Source organism: Alexandromys fortis, unplaced genomic scaffold, assembly GCF_014885135.2.
Source record: "Alexandromys fortis isolate MF-2015 unplaced genomic scaffold, M_Fortis_MF-2015_v1.1 scaffold_372, whole genome shotgun sequence".
NCBI classification, from domain to species: Eukaryota; Metazoa; Chordata; class Mammalia; order Rodentia; family Cricetidae; genus Alexandromys; species Alexandromys fortis.
The window spans coordinates 39,024-46,966 of record NW_026068255.1 but is presented as its reverse complement, the minus strand read 5'-3'; positions in this window follow the sequence as shown (position 1 = coordinate 46,966).

The window sequence follows — 7,943 nt, the reverse complement described above, 5'->3', positions numbered from 1 at the left end:
AGAACTATGAGTTCCTGGAACTACAGGAATGTTAATCTGGGTATTCCATTGCTGTAGCAGGTCATGGCCCCATAAATTTATTGCAATATTGGCTATATATGGCTTTAGTTTTCCTATTTGCCCTTCAGGCCCTATGCATTCAACCCATCTTGTGCTTTGTTTTTCATGAGATAGGGTTTCAGTTCCCAGGAACTGAACATCTACCTCTTGAAAGGTCAATTTGGATGCCAAGATTGTGGAGTAATGATACTTACATCCACACCTGTGTCTAATAAGCCTTCAATAAAAATGCCATTTATACAAACTCTTAGCTTTGGTCTTTGATCGTTAATAGAAGTCTGCCAAAATATACGTTTACTCTGTCCTACTGGTTTTTTTTTACTCATCCTCCACATGTAATTTATAATTTAGACCAGTATTACTTTTTACAGCAGAAATCGGAGCTTTTAATTTTCTTGGTGAGGCACATTCTCCACTGTGACAGCGAATGACTGGGTCACTTTTGGCTTGGGAGCCTGTGAGAGGCCCCTCAAGGGATTCCTCGATGGTATCAGGTTGCCTCATCTGTCTGTTGTTGACCTGCATTCGTTGGACCAATGTTGACCTTTACCGCATCTCCTATATATACCTGAAGGCCGAGGTCTCCTATTTTTGTCATTCCCAGAGGAGATATTATTCCTAGAAATTCTTTGCCTGCAATTCCTTTTCAAATGTCCTAATTTACCACAATTAAAACACCTGGCAGTTTGATATCTCCTCATTGCTTTGGAAATCGCTTCTCCTATCCAAGATTTGTCATTATAGCCAAACTTCTCAACATTCATCATATGCTGAATCCATTCTTCCATAGGTGCTGATCTAGACCTTAAAGCCCAATTATATTTTTGCAATCTATGTTTGCATTTTCAAAAGCTAGAGATTCAAGAAGTATTTATCTAGCTTCTGGGTCTGTTACCCCTATGTCCAGAGCCTTAATTAATCTTTGCAAAAAGTCAATAAAGGGTTCTCTCTGTCCCTGCCTAACCCTGGTATATGATTCAACTCTTTCCCATGGATCTTGTATCCTATTCCAAGCATTTAAGGCTGCCTTGTGACATAGAGACAGTACTTCATCATCATAAAGAACTTGGACCTGTGGATCAGCATACAGTCCTACACCAAGAATGTGATCTTGGGAAACCTCCACACCTTTTGCTCTTCCTTGCTGTTCCATATGTTTGGATTTTTCTCTGAAATAAATTCCAAACATCAAGGAAGGGCCATCATCTAAAACTGCAGATACTAAATGAAAGAAATCATGGGGGGTAGCTCTGACATTAGAAGCCCAAGTCCTTATCATTTCCTTAACAAATGCAGAGTGCAAGCCATAATTAACAATAGATTGCTTAGTTTCTTTTAGATCATTCATTTCTATTGGCGTCCATCTAGCTTCTTTGACTCCCTTTGAGCCTTTAGAAGTTGACGCTTTGTCAGAATAAATTACAGGGTATGTCACTAAAACCCTGGGTAAGCCAGTTCTAATAGCTGGTGGTGGCATTGTATCCTGTCCTTGTGCCTTCTTACTCTGTTAACCAGCTCCAATAATTTCTTCAATCTTTTCAAATCTTTTTATCATTGTCTCTCTTAAATCCTGAATCTCCTGACCTGCATGAGTTTCTAGTAAAGATTGTATGGTTCTTAGGAATGCTATATTCTTCCTTAATGATAGAATATTGAAAAGAAAACTGAAACCTAGTAACCAGTAAATTAAGTTATCCCCATAGTCATATAAACCTTGCATGACATAATCCATTGTATTAGTAAACAAAGCAGTAAAATTTGCGTTGGAAACGAAAACTGCCATATTACCTATATTCCAGCTGGTGACACTGTTGCCAAGTCGCAACTAGAACCACTGCAAAGGTGATGAAAACGGGGTCCTTAGTATTTGTTAAAAACTGGGAAATGCAAGTTGCTCAACAAAGTAAATGTAATTAAATCAATTCCATGCATGGAACCAGAAACCCAGAATCCAGGGGTAGAGAAGAGCCACCCGGTATGGTTGGTATCTCAGTGGCTATTGGCTGAAGGAGCGGAAGGAGCCCGCAACAGTGTACTAACCCCCTAGATCTCTTACTTTCCCCACTTGTTTTCTGTTGGTTTTTTTCTCCCTGTCTCTGAGCCATCCTTTGTTCTGTTTGGCTTACCAGTTTCTGCCTCTGTCTCTGTCCTTCTTAGACCCCCAAGCTTGCCTGACCTGTTTCCTTTATCTTGACTAGGAAAGTATCCACTAGTGTCATCCATGTACCCTTTAGTAGCTCAATACTTCACTTCTTAACCCTTCCTCTTTCTCTTTTGTCCCCAGGATCACACTGCTTCTTCCTTCCTCTCCCCCACTTCCCTGGCTCTCTTATCTCCCATCCCCATCCCCCACACCTCTCCTCTCTTCTGTCATTAAAAACCAAATTGCTCATTTTTCAAGTAACTAAAAAGACTTAGGTTTATTTATCTTAATTTTATGTGCATAAGTGTTTTTGCCTGCATGTGTATATATACACAGTGTGCATGCCTAGTACCTATAGAGGTAAAGGAGAATATTGTCTCTCCCATGGAAACTGGAGTTAGAGCCAGGAGTGAAGAGACTATGTGGGTGCAGGAACCCTAGCTGTCCTGGAACTTGCTCTGTAAACCAGGCTGGCCTTGAACTCAGATTCACCTGCCCATTCCTCCTGAGTGCTTGGATTAAAGGCATGAGCCACTACCACCTATAGCACAAATAACAAAAGTTCAAAGACTGAAATTGGGGTTTAACCCAAGAACCAGAAAAGCAACACACCCAAGCCACTAGAGAAGTATAACCGCTACCAAGGCTAGGCGACCATAAACTAAACTGACTAAGTCTCTCTCTCTTCTCATTTTATATTCCCTCTAGTACTGGGATTAAAGGTGTGAGGCACCTACACCTGGAGTTGTTTCTGCCTTATCTTGTGTAGCCCAGGGTAGCCTTGAACTCACAGAAATCCATCTGCCTCTGCCTCCCGAATCCTGGGGTTAAAGGTATGTGTCACCATTTCCTGACCGTTAGTGGCTTTAGCATTGCCTCTGGTCTTCAGGCAAAGTTTATTTATTAAAATACAAATAATATACCACTATAACCACCCAGCTATTTATAATTTTAATAGCTATTTATTTTTTATTTATAACAGTATTTTGCCCGCAAGAATGTATGTGCACCATATGCATGCCTGGATCCTGTGGAGGTCAGAATTGGGGTAGGATAGCCTGGAACTACAATTACAAAGGGTTATGAATCACCTTGAAGGTGCTGGGAGCTAAGCCTGGGTCTTAGACAACAAATGTTCTCCACCCTTGAGCCATCTTTTCAGAACTTTATTTATGTTTTATAACACACAGTCCAGGTGGTGGGGGAAAAACACAGAGTCCAGTTACTACCAAGCATATGCAAATGATGTGGGACCATCCTCTGTAGCATGGACAACTACAGTTTCACAACCCCAAAGACAATGACTGTCCTTCCCCAGCACCCTTCAGCTGCCAATGGCTCCTCAGAGTGAGGTGGGGAGTTAAGAACCCTCTCCCCTCCAGCTGGAATCTTGGCTGACCTGATCTTGTACAGGCAACCACAGCTGACGGGTTCACGAGTGTGAGGTCATTGCCAGATCACACAAGGGTGTGGCTGATCTTGTGGTTATAGCCCCAACAACCATTCATTCTGATTTCCTGGGGACAGTCCTAGGTGTACTTCTGTCCTGATATAAATATCAACAGCACTTCCATTCATTCTCAAAAGTATCCACTAGTGAGATAGTGGTCACCTTGATTGTAGCAACTGCTGAAAGCCATATACTGTCAGAATAACACCCTTTTCTGTGTGTTTCAATTTAAGGTTGAATTAAAGTAAATGTTTGTGTAAGGATTTATAGCTTGCATTCACACTCAGCTGTCATATGTAAAGGTAAATTTATTTTTAAATTAAATTATTTGTTTATTTTAAAATTTTTATCTTTAAATATTAATAATTCTTTTAGAGTATAGATAGGTCTTTTGCTTGCAAGTCTGTCTGTGAACCACATGCAATACTTCTGAAATCCAGAAGAAGGAATCAGATCTCTTGGGATTGGAGTTACATATGGTTGTGAACTGAACACTGAGTACTGGGAATCTAACCTGTTTCCTCTGGAACAGCAGTAAATGCTCTAAACCACTGATCCATCTCTCTAGCTCCCAGAATTTAATTTTCAGGCAACTTTTGTTAAGAAATAATGACTACAGGAAAAAGGAGACCTGCTTTGGGCAGGAAGAAACTTGCCCAGCACTGTTACAGTGAGCAAATACGGGGTGGGCTACGAGAGTGGCAGGGACAGAATGGTCACGTCCTGTGGAAAGAGGCAGATGTGACGAGGTGAAGGAAACAGAATGGTCACGTCCTGTGGAGAGAGGCAAATCTGACGAGGTGAAGGAAACAGAAAGGTCACGTCCTGTGGAGAGAGGTGGATCTGACGAGGTGAAGGCAGCAAGGAGCGGCCTTGTTGATTTCTGGGTCTGAGCTGCTACCAAGTCCCATGTCTGCTGCAGCTACAGTCTGTGATGATGTCCACAGCTCCTGTTACCACTGAAGGTTGAGTGGATTGGGATGCACAGAATTATTACCCTCACTCCTCTCTGGCCACAACACTAGGGAGAACTGGTCTTATTCCTCACGAGCAGCAGCACTTGGGAGAGTGGATCCTACACTTCACCTGGGCAGCACAATAGAGCTGACCCTGTTCTCGGGGGCATGGGCAAGCTGGCCCTGCCCCTTTCTCCAGCTCTAATACTCAAGAGAGCAGGCCCTGTGCCTGCTCAGTGCCAGGTGGGAGCACCGGCCCCACCTCTCACCAGCTGCAGCACTCACGAGAGTGGCCTGGCCTGGGAAACACAACAGAGCTGGCCCTGGTGGCTGAGGTCTGGCTGAGCCGGCCCTGAGGGTGTGAAAGCAGGAGAACCAGCACCATCCATTTCCCTGATGCATCATGAACTAGCCAGAGCATTGCTGGAAGGTTCACCCCTATGGTAAGGGACAGGGAGAACTGGCAGGCTGGCCCACCCTGCAACCACCCAGGTCCAGAATCAGGGCTCTGAACTGGCCCACCCTAGCATTTACCCCATCTATGATCTGCTGGCTAGATAAAGCTGCAGGATCTTCACAACACAGGGCAACAGCAGGATATTCAAGAGGAGTCCCATTGAGGGCCCAGCATCGACAGTGTAGCAGAAACCAGGGGCCTCGAACCAGACCAGTGACTCTGCAATGAATATTTGCATGTAAAGATGTTATGGGCTAAAGGTTAAACTGTGGGACTCGCTGAGCCACACTACACTTCCCACAATGAGATTTTTTTCCTTTTTTCTCTTACTTTCTTACTAAATGTTATTTCATTTTATTTTAGTGGGGGAGGTTACAAAGGGTGGATACATAAGGACACGTAAGGATGGGGAGATGAATGGGATTGAGATGCATGGTGTGAAAACCACGAAAAATAAGTTTAAAAACAGAAGAATAAAGAAATAAAAAAAGGAACAGAGAGAGAGAGAGAGAGAGAAAGAGAGAGAGAGAGAGAGAGAGAATTGGAATGCCCTAATGAGGGTAACTATCCCCACCACTGACTATTTTATCCTGGCTCCCCAGACCCAGAATGCATGTTCTGATTTACAGATTTCTTCTGTATGTACCAGTTCATTTAAGTCTCTCCTCTAAACCAGAAATCCTGTTGTCCAGGAAACTGACCATGTTTCAGAATCACCTAGAGTGTGAAGATTCACCAAGACACCAAGGTAGACACGCCTGTCATCCCAGCCCTTGGGAAGCAGAGGCGGGAAGATGAGGAGGTTGTCCTGAACTGCACATGTCCCTGTCTCAGAAAATAAAAAGTGGGCTGGGAAACGGTTCAGTGCTTATGAGAGGACTCTATCTCTCCAGCCCCTGTTTAGAGTTATCGTACATGGGATTTCAGGGCACTTGCCAACTCCTTTTGTTTCTTCAACCTCATATAGTGCTCTGTTTCAAGGAAGTATATACTACCGTAGCCTTAATCCAATAAGCAAGACTGTCACACACACACACACACACACACACACACACACACACACACACTCCAAGACGTACAGCCCAGATGTCAACACTCCTTCTGGTGTGCTTTCCAGAAGTCCCCTAAGATTGCAAATAAAGATGGTTTACTTGGTGAATGTCTAATTGCCCTAATACATTTTTGGCTAATTGTGTTTTTGTTTTTTTAATTTTATTTATTGTGTATACAGTGTTCTGCCTGCATATATGTCTGCAGGCCAGAAGAGGGCACCAGATCTCAATACAGATGGTTGTGACTCACCATGTGGTTTCTGGGAATTGAACTCAGGATCTCAAGCCCAGACATTTTATACTTAAGCAAATAAAACAGGAAAGGCAGGTTACAAATCAGAAGAATTAGGTAAGGTGGAACAGAGTCCTTACAATTCTGTCCAAAAGGCAGAACTATGTGCTATCCTTATGGTACTAAGGGATTTTAAAGAAGCTCTCAATATAGTTACTGACTCACAATATGCAGCAAGAGTTGTCTTACATATCGGAACCGCTGAATTTATACCAGATTATACAGGGTTGACTTAATTGTTCATCCAGATGCAAGACATAATCAGGAATAGGCTTTGTCCTATATACATAATACACATCTGATTCCATGCGGGTCTGCCAGGTCCTCTAGCACAAGTTAATGCAGAAATTGATCAATTATTGATTGGAAGTGTGTTGTAGGCCTCTGAATTTCACAAAAAAAAATCATATCAATAACAAAGGTTTAAAGAAAGAGTTTCTATTACATGACAATAAGCTAAGGAGATTATAAAGAGACACACTACTTGCTCTTTTTATAATCAAACACTGTTGCCTGCAGGGAGTAACCCAAAGGCTACTCAAAGGAATGAAATCTGGTGGATGGATGTGTTCCACTTTACGGAATTTGGTAAATTGAAATATGTACACCACACCATAGACACGTATTCAGGTTTTCAATGAGCAACTGCCCTGAGCTCAGAAAAGGCTGATTCAGTAATCACACATTTATTAGAAGTTATGGCCATCTTGGGCATTCCTGCACAAATAAAGACAAACAATGGTCCAGCATATGTATCTAAGAAAATTAAACTGGTTTTGCTTCTTATAATATAGAGCACATTACAGGTATAAGAAATAATCCTACAGGTCAGGCAGTTATAGAAAGGTCAAATTGTACTCTAAAGGATATGTGGAACAAATAGAAAGGTATGGAAAATGCCCCCAGAAATAGATTGCATAATGCCTTATTAACCTTGAATTTTCTTAACACTAATGAGAAAGGAACAACAACAGCAGAGAGACATTGGATAATGGAAAGAACTTCTGAATTGAATCAACAAGTATATTTCAAGGATGTGTTGACCTCACAATGAAAATCAAGAGATGTGCTACATTGGGGAAGAGGTTTTGCTCTTGTTTCCACAGGAGAAGAAAAATTATGGATACCATCAAAATTATTAAAGTTTCATTTTGAAAAGGAGAAACCTATTAAAACAGAGAAATGACAGCTCATCCACAATGGTGACAACCATACAGGAGGTAAGGAAAGCCATATAGGATTGGGGCAGGGTTCTGCTCTAATCTTTGCAGGAAAATTACACGTCTTCAAAAATTCAAGAGACCTTGGATGTTTGAATGTTGACAGAAAAAAAAAATAACTGTCCACTAAGGAACATCTAGAAAACAAAATATGGTTTATAAATCCAGGTACTGTTTACACTTAACATTTATATACACATACACTCACATATATATGGTTTTAGAGTTGGACAATGGCTCTGTACTTCTCTAAATCCAAGCTTGTTGTTAAAAGAAACATTCAGAGTTTCTGTCTCATATCGGGAGCCATCTG